Source organism: Aotus nancymaae, unplaced genomic scaffold (assembly GCF_030222135.1).
Source record: "Aotus nancymaae isolate 86718 unplaced genomic scaffold, 86718_ANA_hifiasm-v0.15.2.pri h1tg000030l, whole genome shotgun sequence".
NCBI lineage: Eukaryota > Metazoa > Chordata > Mammalia > Primates > Aotidae > Aotus > Aotus nancymaae.
In genome coordinates this window covers 5914212-5929663 of record NW_026988443.1, presented here as the reverse complement: position 1 = coordinate 5929663, position 15452 = coordinate 5914212, and the positions used below count along the sequence as shown (strand labels likewise).

Here is a 15452-nt window from a genome sequence, read left to right as displayed (position 1 = left end):
CTTCATCTCACTGCAGAGGCTTTGTATCATCTTCATAAGAAGTGTAAGTGGAGTACAAGAAGACATTTTGAAAGAATACACACACACACACACACACACACACACACATATACATATAAACTTTTATTATAGCGTACGTGAAGTTCTAATTAGAAAAAAAAAAAGAGTCAGGCTGGCAGGGCCAGAAGAAAACAAAGAGATAAAGCAAATTAGCTATGTCTTCCTTTCTTCATGGTCCAGAAATTATTTTTAAAAAGAGGAACCAAATAAGTTATAGGTCTCCTTTTCTTTATGGCCCAGGACATACCACCTTCCAGCACAGATAATGTATATAAGTCACAAACTTCCTGCTTACCATCAAACACTTCAGTGTATCAAACCCCACAGCAGACATTAGAATGCAAGTTAGCTCCCTGCTATCTTGGCATTATCAGTCAGCCTAAGGACAATCCTATAAAATTTCCAGCAAGCTTTTGTTTCCTGGAAGTAGGCATTTTTCTTTCAGGCTGCCCATTGCCTTCTTGCAACATATTTTCATGCCTTCTGTAATGACTCTGCCCTTCTTGACCTACAGCTGTCTTGGTAAATCCTTTTACCACCATGCCACAGGCCAAGATAGTTGGTATTCTCCTATGACAGTATATTGTTATCACTGTCCTGTTTTATTATTAGTTATTGTTGTTAAGCTCAGACCGTGCCTAAATATCACATTAAACTTTATCACACATATGTATGTATAGAAAAAACATTGCATATATGGGGATGGGTACTATGCAAACACTCAGGTATTCGCCACAGGTCCTGGAACATATTCCCCATGGATAAAGGGAGACAACTGTACTTATTTTGTTATCATACAACATAACTTCTCCAACTCTTCAGTCAAAATTATTTAGTTTAGAATAAAATGCTTTATCACAAAGAAGCTAGGTCTATGGGCACCATACTATGTTTTATAGCAAAACATAGAAAATAGACCAGAAACAAAGATTCTTGCAAATCACTTTCAGCAAGTCAAAGATTCAGCAAATCACATTCCAGCCAACAGAGAGGAGCTCAAGAGAAATATTAAAATGTAATCACTGTTACTAATCCTCTTCTAAGGAAGAGGCTAGTTAAATTTACTTAGTTCTAGTGAATTTCTCTGCCCTATGTATGACACAAATAAGGTTCAAATTTACCTACCATTTTACCTCCCATGGAAAGAACCACTGAGAAGATCACTTCTTTAAGCCTTTGTCACTCTGAAATGAACAAAGACTCCAAGAATTATGGGATTATGTGAAAAGTCATAATCTACATTTGACCTGCATACTTGAATGTGATGGGGAGAATGAATCCAAGCTGGAAGACACTCTTCAGGATACTATCCAGGAGAACTTCTCCAACCTAGTAAGACAGGCCAACACTCAAATCCAAGGAATACAGAGAACACCACAAACATATTCCTCATGAAGAACAACCCTAAGGCACATAATCATCAGATTTACCAGGGTTGAAATGAAGGAAAAAATGCTAAGGGAAGCCAGAGAGAAAGGTCGGGTTACCCACAAAGGGAAGCCGATCAGACTCACAGTGGGTCTCTCAGCAGAAACACTACAAGCCAGAAGAGAGTGGGGGCCAATATTCAACATCCTTAAAGAAAAGAACTTTCAACCCAGAATTTCATATCCAGTCAAACTAAGCTTCATAAGTGAAGGAGAAATAAAATCCTTTACAGACAAGCAATTGCTGAGAGATTTCATCACCACCAGGCCTGCCTTACGAGAGCTTCTGAAGGAAGCAGTAAACAAAGGATTAACCAGTACCAGCCACTGCAAAAATGTACCAAATGGTCAAGACCATTGACACAATGAAGAAACTGCATCAACTAACAGGCAAAACAACCAGCTAGTTTCAAATTGGCAGGATCAAATTCACACATAACAATATTAATCTTGAATGTAAATGGGCTAAAAGCCCCAATCAAAAGACACAGACTGGCAAATTGGATAAAAAGTCAAGACCCATCAGTGTGCTGTATTCAGGAGACCCATCTAGTGTGCAAAGACTTACATAGACTCAAAATAAAGGGATGAAAGAAGATTTATCAAGCAAATGGAGAGCAAAAAAAGCAGGGGTTGTAATCCTAGTCTCTGATAAAGTAGACTTTAAACCAACAAAGATCAAAAGAGACAAAGAAGGACATTATATAATGGTAAAAGGATCAATACAACAAGAAGAGCTAACTATCTTAAATATATATGCACCCAATACAGGAGCACCCATATACATAAAGCAAGTTCTTAACATCCTATGAAGAGACTTAGACTACCACACAATAATGGTGGGAGACTTCAACACTCCACTGTCAATATTAGACAGATCAATGAGACAGAAAGTTAACAAGGATATTCAGAACTTGAATGTAGATCTAGACCAAGCAGACCTAATAGACATCTACAGAACTCTCCACCCCAAATCCACAGAACATACATTCTTCTCAGCACCACATTGCACTTACTCTAAAATTGACCACATAATTAGAAGTAAATCACTCATCAGCAAATGCAAAAGAATGGAAATCATAACAAATAGTCTCTCAGACCACAGTGCAATCAAAATAGAACTCAGGATTAAGAAACTCACTCAAAACTGCACAACTACATGGAAACTGAACAACCTGCTCATGAATGATGACTGGATAAACAATGAAAGGAAGGCAGAAATAAAGATGTTTTTTGAAACAAATGAGAATGAAGACACAATGTACCGGAATCTCTGGAACACATTTAAAGCAGAGACTGGAGGAAAATTTATAGCAATAAATGCCTGCATGAGAAGAGAAGAAAGATCTAAAATTGATACCCAATAGTCAAAATTGAAAGAGCTAGAGGAGGAAGATCAAAAAACTCAAAAGCTAGCAGAAGACAAGAAATAACTAAGATCAGAGCCAAACTGAAGGAGATAGAGACAAAAAATGCTTCAAAAAATCAATAAATCCAGGAGGTTGTTTTTTTGAAAAGATCAACAAAATAGACAGACCACTAGCCAGATTAATAAAAAAGAAAAGAGAGAATACTCAAATAGATGCAATAAAAAAAGGTAAAGGGGACATCACCACTGATCCCACAGAAATACAAACTACCATCAGAGAGTACTACAAACAACTCTTTGCATATAAACCAGTACACCAGGAAGAAATGGTTAAATTCCTGGACACCTGTACTCTACCAAGACTAAACCAGGAGGAAGTTGAAACCCTGAACAGACCAATAACAAGGGCTGAAGTAGAGGCAGCAATCAATAGCCTGCCAACCAAAAATGTCCAGGTCCAGATGGGTTCACAGCCGAATTCTACCAGACGTACAAAGAGGAGCTGTAAAACTGTAAATCCCTTCTAAAACTGTGTCAAACAATACAAAAGGAGGGAATCCTCCCTAACTCATTTTATGAGACCAACATCATCCTGATACCAAAACCAGGCAGACACTCAACTAAAAAAGAAAACTTCAGGAAAATATCCATGATGAAAATCAATGCAAAAGTCATCAATATAATACTGCCAAACCGATTGCAACAGCACATCAAAAAGCTTATCCATCACGATCAAGCGGGCTTCATCCTGGGGATGCAAGGCTGGTTCAACATAACACAAATCCATAAACGTAATCCATCACATAAACAGAACAAAAGACAAAAAGCACATGATTATCTCAATAGAGGCAGAGAAGGCCTTTGACAAAATTCAATAGCGCTAAAAACTCTCAATAAACTAGGTATCAATGGAACGTATCATAAAATGATAAAAAGCCATTTATGATAAACCTACAGCCAATATCATACTGAATGGGCAAAAGCTGGAAGAATTCCCTTTGAAATCAGCCACTAGACAAGGATGCCCTCTCTCACCACTCCTAATCAAATATAGAATTGGAAGTTCTAGCCAGAGCAATCAGGAAAACAAAGCATATTCAAATAGGAAAGGAGGAAGTCAAACTGTCTCTATTTGCAGACGACATGATTGTATATCTAGACGACCCCATCATCTCAGCCCAAAATCTTCTCAAACTGATAAGCAACTTCAGTAAAGTCTCAGGATACAAAATCAATGTGCAGAAATCACAAGCATTCCTGTATACCAAAAACAGACTTAAAGAGAGTCAAATCAAGAGTGAACTCCCTTTCACAATTGCTACAAAGAATAAAATACCTAGGAATACAACTAACAAAGGATGTAAAGGACCTCTTCAAGGAGAACTACAAACCACTGCTCAATGAAATAAGAGAGGACATAAACAGTTGGAAAAACATTCCATGCTCATGGTTAGGAAGAATTAATATCGTGAAAATGGCCATACTGCCCAAAGTGATCTATAGATTAACGCTATCCCCAGCAAGCTACCTATGACCCTCTTCACAGAACTGGAAAAAACACTTTAAACTTCATATGGAACCAAAAGAGAGCCCACATAGCCAAGTCAATTCTAAGCAAAAAGAACAAAGCTGGAGGCATCACACTACCTGACTTCACACTATAGTACAAGGCTACAGTAATCAAAACAGCATGGCACTGGTACCAAAACAGAGACATAGACCAATGGAACAGAACAGAGGCCTTGGAAGCAACACCACACATCTACAACCATCTGATCTTTGACAAACCTGACGAAAACAAGCAATGGGGAAAGGACTCCATGTTTAATAAATGGTGTTGGGAAAACTGGCTAGCCATGTGCAGAAAGCAGAAACTGCACCCCTTCCTGACACCTTACACTAAAATTAACTCCGGATGAATTAAAGACTTAAACATAAGACCTAACACCATAAAAGCCCTAGAAGAAAACCTAGGCAAAACCATTCAGAATGTAGGCATAGGCAAGGACTTCATGACTAAAACACCAAAAGCATTGGCAACAAAAGCCAAAATAGACAAATGGGATCCAATTAAACTCCAGAGCTTCTGCATGGCCAAAGACACAGGCATTAGAGTGAATCAGCAACCAACAGAATGGGAAAAATTTTTTGCAATCTACCCAGCTGACAAAGGACATATATCCAGAATCTCCAAAGAACTAAAACAGATTTACAAGAAAAAAACAAACCCATTCAAAAGTAGGCAAAAGATATGAACAGACATTTTTCAAAAGAAGACATATATGAGGCCAAGAAACATATGAAAAAATGCTCATCATCACTGGTCATTAGAGAAATGCAAATCAAAACCACATTGAGATACCATCTCATGCCAGTGAGAATGGCGATTATTAAAAAATCTGGAGACAACAGATTCTGGAGACAACAGATGCTGGAGAGGATGTGGAGAAATAGGAACACTCCTACACAGTTGGTGGGAGTGTAAATTAGTTCAACCATTGTGGAAGACAGTGTGGCAATTTCTCAAGGATCTAGAAATAGAAATTCCATTTGACCCAGCAATCCCATTACTGGGTATATATCCAAAGAACTATAAATTGTTCTGCTATAAAGACACATGCACATGTATGTTCATTGCAGCCCTGTGTACAATAACAAAGACCTGGAACCAACCCAAATGCCCATCAATGATAGACTGGACAAAGACAATGTGGTACATATACACCATGGAATACTACGCAGCCATAAAAAACGAGGAGTTTGTGTCTTTTGTAGGGACTTGGATGAATCTGGAAGCCATCATTCTCAGCAAACTGACACAAAAACAGAAAACCAAACACCACATGTTCTCACTCATAGGTGGGTGTTGAACAATGAGAACACATAGACTCAGGGAGAAGAGCATCACACACTGGGGCAGTTGTGGGGATTAGGGGAGGGACGAGGGGAGGTGGGGAGGGTAGGGAGGGAGGGGAGGGATAACATGGGGAGAAATACTGGATGTAGTATACACCTAAAGTAAAATAAATAAATATATATAATATATGCTTTGAAATGTGTCCATTCAAGATAAAGTGCTATATAGACTTAATTTACCTCTCCAGGGTTTCCCTATGCCAGGTGCTGTGGAGCCTGCCCGAGGCAGAAAAGCACGGGCCCCGAGGACAGGAGGGCTCGCTCCCCGTGCACCGCATCACCCCCCCGGGAAGGGGGCGCTTCTCTCACACCCCACCTCAACCCAGCCCCTGCCCCCAGTCCAGCTCCTGTCACCTCTTCTTGTCTCTCTCATCCAAGTCAACGTTCCCGCGAGTAAGGATGAGCTGCACCCTGAAGACGTCACCCCGGCTAGCCGCTCTGTGGAGCTTGCCGAGATGTTTCCCTCGGATGTCGTACCCACGCTGGGCGAAGGGGCTCTCATTGCACTCGGCGACATCACCCCTGCTGCTCCTCCACCAGCGGGTGAAGAAGCCACTAGGCCCCTGGCCCTTCTGGTCCCGGGAGCCAGAGATCTTTTTCATGGAGGAGTTTATTAGAGACACCTTAGCACCATTCCACCTATCACAGCCTCAGGGGCCCAATAAGACCAAACCACTCTGGTCAGCCACCACCTCCAACCAGGAAACTCCGCTGTTTCCAAAGTCAGAGCCAGTAACAAGCGAAGCCAAGCAGCCAAGGCGCGCCAAGCAAAGCCTGTAAGCCCAACCGTGCATGCGCACCTCTGACAGCTCGTCACTGCGCGTGCGCACCTCTGACAGCTCCGTCACTGCGCGTGCGCACAGCCGACAGCTGGCTAACGGTTCTCAGCGGGTGTGTGCAAGGCCCACGTGTTAGAAACATCGATGACAGCTTGTCACCAGCTCTGCGTTCCCGTCCCACGTCAGTGGGAGTTGGCAGAGTTTTCAGGACATTTTCTGAGAGAGGAAGGCATCCTGAAGTTCCAGTTACTCTAGCGCCAGTCGTGTGTGAAGACTGCGTTCCCACGTGGGAACACAGGGCTGGGGCTAGAGCAGCTAGAGAACCTTGGGATGCTGAAAGCCTCGCCCGGAGAAACACTCATGAGGACACTCTCTGGCTGGCGGAGCTCCGTGCAAATCGCGGCTGCAGCTCGGGCGCGAGCGAGGGCTGCTGAGCTCAGACCCGAGGACCTCAGAGTGGGCAGCTCGCCACCCTCTGCGCGGCCAGCGGGCCCTCCCAGCGGGGCCGGCCGGCCCCAGCGTCCTGCCATCTGCATAGGACCCAGCTGCCGGTTCCACCCCTACTCAGTCACCGTAGCCGCAGCCAGGCCTGGCCGCCTCAGCGGAGACTGACCCCGGGTCCGTGCTGCTGGAGGAAAAACGGTCGGAGGAGATAGGGGTTGCATTCATCTCAGTCATATTAGAGGCTCTCCTCAGCTGTCTGGGGATCCTGCGCCATCTGCTCTATTTAAAAGGGCAAGACACTAACACACTGATTGGAGGCTCAATCCCCTGATACTTAGCAACTGTGAGCTTTACAGGAGGGCAATCATGGGGCATTCCTTTAAAGAACATCCAGTATTTGTACAGTTTTTTTGGGGAAACCGACTACGAAGGGAGACTAAAAAAGTTTTCTATAACCCTCTGCCCATAGAGTACGGCCCTGGCAGTCGGCATCCTGGAAGCTGAGCATGAGAAGAAAACTAGGGGCCGGGCACGGTGGCTCACGCCTGTACTCCCAGCACTGCGGGAGACCAAGGCGGGTGGATCACCTGAGCTCAGGAGTTCGAGACCAGCCTGGCTAACACGGCGAAAACCCCGTCTCTACAAAAATTAGCCGGATGTGGTGGAGGGCACCTGTAGTCCCTGCTACTCAGGAGGCTGAGACACGAGAATAGTTTGAACCCGGGAGGCGGAGGGTCGCACCACTGCACTCCAGCCTGGGTGACGGAGCGAGACCCTGACTCAAAAAAAAAAAAAAAAGAGAGAGAGAGAGGAAAAAAAATGAAAAAAGAAAGAAAAGGGAGAGAGAGAAGAAAACTAGGAGCCACTCCTGTGGCCTACTATCCATGGTGTCTGCCAAGCCAGAGACTTTCTTTTTTTTGACGGATTTTCCCTATTTGTGGCCCAGGCTTGAGTGCAATGGTGCTATCTCAGCTCACTGCAACCTCCGCCTCCCGGATTCAATGGATTCTTCTGCCTCAGCCTCCTGAATAGCTGGGATTATAGGTATCTACCACACACCCGGCTAATTTTTTGTATTTTTAGTAGAGACGGGGTTTCATCATCTTGGCAAGACTGGTCTCGAACACCTGACCTCAGGTGATCCACCCATCTTGGCCTCCCAAAGTGTTGGAATTACATAGGTCTGAGCCACCACACCCAACTGATTTTCTGCTTTTTCAAATCTTGCCTTTACCACTACTTCCAGAAGTGCCTGAAAGTGCTAATTCCTGTGCCATTTAGGGGTTCTTCAGTGTAAAGTAGGCATTTCCCAGCAGACAGAGAAAACTGACTCCTAAGCCAGTGGTAGGGAGAACCAAGTCAGTTCCCACTTGTCCATGTGCTTTTCAACTTCCAAATTTCACGTTTTTATTTCCTTTCTCCTGCTTTTTCCTAGTTTTTTTTTTTTTTAAACATATTCTTTTAATCTTCTTACTTTTTGTTTACTCTCAAAGCTTCACTGACATGCCAGGTGATGCATACACTGAATCAGCTGTCTCTACCTAGAACCTAAGCTGACTTTCAACCTCCAAAGAAATCCCAGTCCTAAATTAACAAGGAGAAACACAGAAAACCCTACTCCCCTTTTAGTCTCCTGATACCAACCAAATGTCCTCCCTATGGAACTATGAAAGAGGAAAGTTCCCATGATCTCGCAATCCGGGCTGTAGTGGATTATAACAGCCATGGTTTCAGACTGCCCAGCACCTCTCCTTTTGGTGGATAAGCATCTGATGCAGACCTAACCAATCATTGCATCTCATTACCTGGGGCAGAGGGATTGGCCCAGGAATGGACCTATGCTTCAACCAGCCCCTATCAGAGTCCTTCCCTGGTATAAATATGCAGCAGTTGGGAAAAACAACTGCAGTGGGGCTTTTAAGATGAAAAGTTGGGTGGCACCAGCGAGGGGCCCAGGCAGGAGATGCCGATGGGGCCGGGAGGATGTTGCTGAGCCCTTGCCGGCCTGACCGCCAGCACATGATGGCAATAGGGGAGCACAAAGCGTGCCTTCTCAGGGACACAAGCATTGGGAAATCAAGCATTGTGTGTCGATTTGCTCAGGATCACTTTTACCACAACATCAGCCCTACCATTGAGGCTTTTTTTTTTTTTTTTTTTTTTTGAGACAGAGTCTCATTCTGTCGCCAGGCTGGAGTGCAATGAAACGATCTCAGCTCACTGCAACCTCTGGCTCCGTGGTTCAAGTGATTCTCCTGCCTCAGCCTCTCAAGTAGCTGGGACTGCAGCTGTGAGCCACCATGCCCAGCTAATTTTTGTATTTTTTTAGTAGAGACAGGGTTTCGCCATGTTGGCCAGGATGGTCTCAATCTCTTGACCTCGTGATCGGCCCGCCTCTGCCTCCCAAAGTGCTGGGATTACAGGTGTGAACCACTGCGCCCAGCCTGAGGCATCTTTTATGACCAAAACAGCGCCTAGTGGAAATGACCTTCACAAGTTCCTCATGTGGGACACTGCTGGCCAGGAACGGTTTCATTCATTGGCTCATGTGCTATGAAGGATCGGCTGCAGCTGATAGCAGGATTCATTTCATACCTTGAAGAAGTGGGATGAAGAGCTGAAAGAACATGGTCCGGAAAACATCCTAATGGTTCTCGCTGAAACAAGTGCCATCTCTCAGATATTAGGGAGGTTCCCCTGAAGGTTGCTGAGGAATACGATGAATCCATAGGTGCCATCACTGGTTGAGGCAAGGGCAAAAAATGCTATTAATATTGAAGAGCTCTTTCAAGGTATCAGCCACCAGATCCCAGCCTTGGACCCCCATGAAAATGGAAACAATGGAGTGAGGAGACTTGGGGAGCAAACCATGCAAGCCAGCCTCAGATGTTGTTGACCCAAGGGCAGCTGTCCCTGGTACTTGAAGAAGCCAGAGCCCATGCCCTGAGAGCTGCTGAAGGACCCCATGCTCGGTGGCCTGGCACCTCACTTTGAGAAGAGTGAGTGAGCTGCCTTTGCATCCTGGAAAACCTGCAGTATGGGGCAGGAAATGTCCCTAGAAAGGATTTTAGAAAACTCTGGGAAAACCCACCCCACCACCACAAAACGGCCATTAGTATGTGAAATGCACATGGGAGAGAGAATACTTATTAGGTAATAAGTGTAGTTGCATTTTTGCTAAAAACTTTTTTAAATTCTTGGATTTGTATAAAAGCTAACTGCCTTGTTATGTGTATGGGATTCTACAGTGGTGTTCCACTCAGATTTCCTGTGCTATCTATCCACATTTCAGTAACTGCTTCAGTGTCATTGCCTTTGTTACCTAACCAACCTTCACTGAAAGGCAGATTTAATTCAGGAGGTTACTTTTTACCTAGCTTTGGAAGTAAGACTTTATGTATTACTTTTCTGAAGGAAGTCAGAGAAGTGTCAATGGCCCATCACTCAGACTGAGACTTGAGCTATTATAGAAGCTAGGAAATGTGTATTAGAAATTGTTGTCTATATTTCTTTTAATTGGTGAACATTTTTCTTTTTTTTTTTTTTTTTTTTTTTTTTTGAGATGGAGTTTCGCTCTTGTTACCCAGGCTGGAGTGCAATGGCGCGATCTCGGCTCACTGCAACCTCCGCCTCCTGGGTTCAGGCAATTCTCCTGCCTCAGCCTCCTGAGTAGCTGGGATTACAGGCACGCGCCACCATGCCCAGCTAATTTTTTGTATTAGTAGAGACGGGGTTTCACCATGTTGACCAGAATGGTCTCGATCTCTTGACCTCGTGATCCACCCGCCTCGGCCTCCCAAAGTGCTGGGATTACAGGCGTGAGCCACCGCGCCCGGCTGGTGAACATTTTTCTAAGTCATGGTCATATATAAACAAAAACAACAAATCAGACTAAATTATTGCAAAATTATTGTGATTTTGGAATTGGAAGGCCTAGTTCCTCAAAAAGCTAAATGGAATTACTGTATGATAATTACCATAACAGCTGTATTCACAATAACCAAAAAGGGAAAATAATCCAAATGTCCATCAACAGAAGAATGAATAAACAAAGTGGTCCATGCATACAATGCAATATTCAAATATAAAAAGCAACGAAGCACTGCTGCATGCTGCAACATGAACGAGCTTTGAAAATATTATGCTAAAAGCAAACAAGACACAAAAGACTATGTATTATATGATACCATTTCTATGACATGTCCAGAAGAGGCAAATCCATAAACACAGAAAGTATATTAGCCATTGCCAGGGCTAGAGGAAGGAGGGATGAAGAGAGAGTAACAGCCAGGGTACAGATTTCATATATATATTATTGCACTTTAGGTTCTGGAGTACTTGTGAAGAACATGCAGGATTGTTGCATAGGAACACACATGGCAATGTGGCTTGCTGCCTCCATCCCCATCACCTATATCTGGCATTACTCCCCATGTTTTCCCTCCCCAACTCCCTACCCCCTGCAGTCCCTCCCCTACTCCCCACAACACACCCCAGTGTGTGATGATCCCCCCCGTATCCATGTGTCCTCATTGTTCAACACCCACCTATGAGTGAGAACATGTGTTTGATTTTCTGTTCTTGTGTCAGTTTGCTGAGAATGATGGTTTCCAAGTTCATCCATGTCCCTACAAAGGACATATTGTACATAATATATGATTAATTTAACAATGGTGCAAAAGTAATCACATTCTACAAATTATTACAATATGGTCTATTGATGGGAGAGGTGTTTCAAATGAAAAAACTTGGAATTTCTCATAAGGTGGTGACATATACCATAGAAAATCTATGTAAAATATTTTACTAATATGTGCAACTATTGATACTTCTGCTTTTCAGAAAAATAATACATTTTAAACACTTATGCAGACAAGTAAAATCACTAAGAAGTTACAAGAATTCACAGAATGCCTAATATAGTTGAAAGGAAATTTTCAAACTTCCCAGAACTGGAAGTATATAAAGGTAATGATGCAGAGAAATAATCAACCAAAGAGGACAGTGCTCTACTCAGATGCATCTGATCTCCAGGTGCTGATTTCCAAGAAGAAGCGCATGCCCAACACCGAGCCCCCAGTGAGGAAGGCACTCTCCACCCAACTGGAGCCCCAGCTGACCTGGCCAGCAGGTGGTGACAGAGGCAAAAACGGGGACCTGGTGCCCCTGGAGGCTGTGGCAGCTGACCAGGCCTTGGGCTTCCCAGTGGCACAACCAGCAGGTGGCCCAATGCAGCACAGGGGCTCAGCAGGACCTGCAGCCGTGCTCTGGGATGTCCTTGGCCAGTCCCAAGGGCAAGGGTTGGGGATGGAGAGTTTTGGTGGTGGCCAGCAGGGGAGCTGGCCCCCTCTGAGACCTGAAGCCAGGGCTCCTCAGGACTCCTCACTCCTGCCAGGGACCTCCTCAACTTTGAAATGGCCCCTTTTCTCTGGTACCAGAGATGGGGATTTGCCCCAGAAATGGGATTTGCCCCAGGCCTCTGGCACCAAATTCATGCTCTAACCACTACCCCATACTGCTTTCAGGTAAATAACTGTACAGGTGGTACACAGTCGGCCAAGGTTGGAAAACGCTGCATTAGAAGGACTGAATCTACCCTAGAAAAATCATTCTGGACAGTGAATAGATCCATCTACAAGGATATTCTCCACCATCTTGCCTATAACAGTAAGAAGCTGGGAACCTCCCTAATGCCCAGTAACAGAAAATTAATTAAGAAAACTGACAGAACATCTGAACCTAGAAAATTCAACCTGACCCATCTTCTCTCAATCCCACTATCCAATCTGGGAGCAAAATTTTCAGCTTGGCCTTCAAATATTTCCAAAATGCATCCTATTTTTTCCATATGCACCATTACCACCTGGGTCCAAATCTCCACCATCTCTCACCTGGGTGAGGCCAGGAGTTCCTGGCCATTCTGCACGCCTCCAACTACAGCCTTTCTTCAATCCAGCAGCCAGAAAGTCTGCTTTTTTTTTTCTTTAAGTCAAATTAAATCACTCCTCTGCTGAAACTTCTCTGTTGATGATTCCCATCCCAAAGTAAAAACCAAGGTCCTTACAATGACTGTTTGGCCCTGGCACCTTCTCTGCCTGCCTCCTTACACTCTCCAGTTACTCACTCTACTCCACCCACACTGGCCTCCTGGCTGTTCCTCAAATATGCCAAGCCTGCAGCTATACTCAGGCCTTTGCTGTGCCTGGAATGCTCTTTAGAAATCTACATGGCTCCCTCCTTCCTCCCCTTCGGGTCTTTGCTTTCATGTGACTTTCTCAACAAGGGCTTCCCTAACTATTCTGTGTACAATTGCAACACCCCCACTCCCTTTTCCTGATTTATTTTGTATTTTTCCCCATGTCACTTATCTGCACACTACACGCTAAGTATTCTATTTATTTATTGTCTTCGTTGTCAGTCTCTCCCCAGGAGAACATGAGCTCCGAGGGAACAGGGACTTTTTGCCTTATTCCTTGCCTTCTCCCAAGGCCTAGAACAGGACCTGGCAAGCAGTAAATCTTTATTAAGTGAATATGCTAAAAATAATGCTGTGATTCTAATAACCAAGGAAAATCAATGAACCACTCCAGCCTACAAGAACTGCAGCCTCACAGACATGATGTTGGGTGAAAGAAGCTGAATAGAAAAGCATGCATACTGAATGGTATCGTTTCTATACAGTTCAAAAGCAGGCAAAACTGCATTACAGTGGTAGGAGCCAAGAGAGGGGCTATCACTGGGGAGAAAGTTGGAGGTAGTGACTAGGGAAGGGGTGAAGGTGACTTCTGCGGTGCTATTTTTTTTTTCCACTATTTTTGCTCTGAATAGTGGTTGCATTGATGCAAATACATTGTGAAACTGACCAAGTTAAACACATGATATTTGCATTTTCCTTTATGCTTGTCATATTTCAATAGATATTTATTTTTTAAAGATCCTATAAGTGTGTTTATTAGATAGAAAGATGCCTAGAATATAGGGCTGAATTTTAAAAGTAGATTTTTTAAAACAAGGATGCCAAGATAATTTAAAGGGAAAAAATGGTCTTTTTAATAAATGGTGCAGGGAAAGCTAGACATTCACATGCAAAATAACTGAATTTGGACTCCTACCTCATGCCTTTTACAAAAATTAACCCAAAATAGATCAAAGTCCCAAATGCAAGATTTAAAATATAAAATCCTTAGAAGAAAACAAAGGTGAAAATCTTTGTGACCTTGGATGAAGCAATGATCCTCAGATTTGACACCTAAAACACAAATGACCAAAGAAAAAAACAGATAAATTGGACTTCATTGGAATTCCAATCTTTTGTGCTTTGAAAGACACTCTCAAGAAAGTGAAAAGACAACCAACAGAATGGGAAAAAATAGTTTCGACTCATATCCAGAATATATAAGGGACTCCTGAAACTCAATAAGAAAAAGACTAACACAACTGTTTAAATGAGCAAAGGATTTGAAAACGTTCAGAGAACATATGTAAGTAGCCAACAAGCACATGAAAAGATGCTCAACTTCATTAATTGTTAGGGAAATGTGAATCAAATCCACCCTGAGATACCACTTTACACTAACAAAAGTGCCGAGAGTCCAAAGGACAGAAGACAAGCGTTGGAAAGAATGTGGAGAAATTGGAAGCCTCTTACATTGTTGATCAGAATGTAAAATGGTGAAGCCACTGTGGAGAATGGTTTGTTGGTTCTTCATAAAGTTAAACATAGAGTTACTATATGATTCAGCAATTCTACTCCTAGGTATAGTTAACAGAATTGAAGCATATATGCACACAAAAACTTGTACACAAATATTCGTAGCAGCATTATTGTAAGTGGAAAAAGTGGAAGCAACCTAAGCTCCCCTCAGCTGATGAATAGATCCAGAAAATGTGATGTATCCGTGCAACGGAACATTATTCAGCTGTGAAATAAACAAAGGACTGAGAAATGCTGCAACATAGATGAACCTTGAAAACACTATGCTAAGTGAAAGAAGCCAGCCGCAAAATGACATGTATTATGCAAGTTCATTTATATGCAACGTCCACAGTAGGCAAACTCATAAGGAAAGAAAGTAGATTTGTGGTTGCGAGGAGCTGAGGAAGGAGGAATGAGGAGTGACCACTAGTGGGTGTAAGATTTGTTTTTGGTTTGTTTGTTTCATTGGCACGATGAAAATATTCTGGAATTAGATCACGGTGATGGTTACACAACCTTGTGAATGGACTAAAAACCAGTGAATCATACACCTTAAAAGGGTGAATTTTATGGTATGTGAATTATACTCAATGAAAAACAGTTGGGCTGCCAAGTGCTTTGTGTAGAAAAAATATAAGGCTAAATTTTAAAAGTAGATTTTTTTTAACAAGGATGCCAAGATAATTCAAGGGGGGAAAATGATCTTTTTAACAAATGGTGCTGGGAAAACTAGATACCCACATGTAAAAGAAACGAATTTG

At 43.1% G+C, this 15452-nt stretch overlaps 1 pseudogene; it reads left to right on the top strand.

Annotated features, from left to right (window-relative positions):
- Positions 1-9014: 9014 nt before the first annotated feature.
- LOC105730803 (ras-related protein Rab-31-like) lies at positions 9015-9891 on the top strand (annotated as a pseudogene).
- The last annotated feature ends 5561 nt before the right edge of the window (positions 9892-15452 follow it).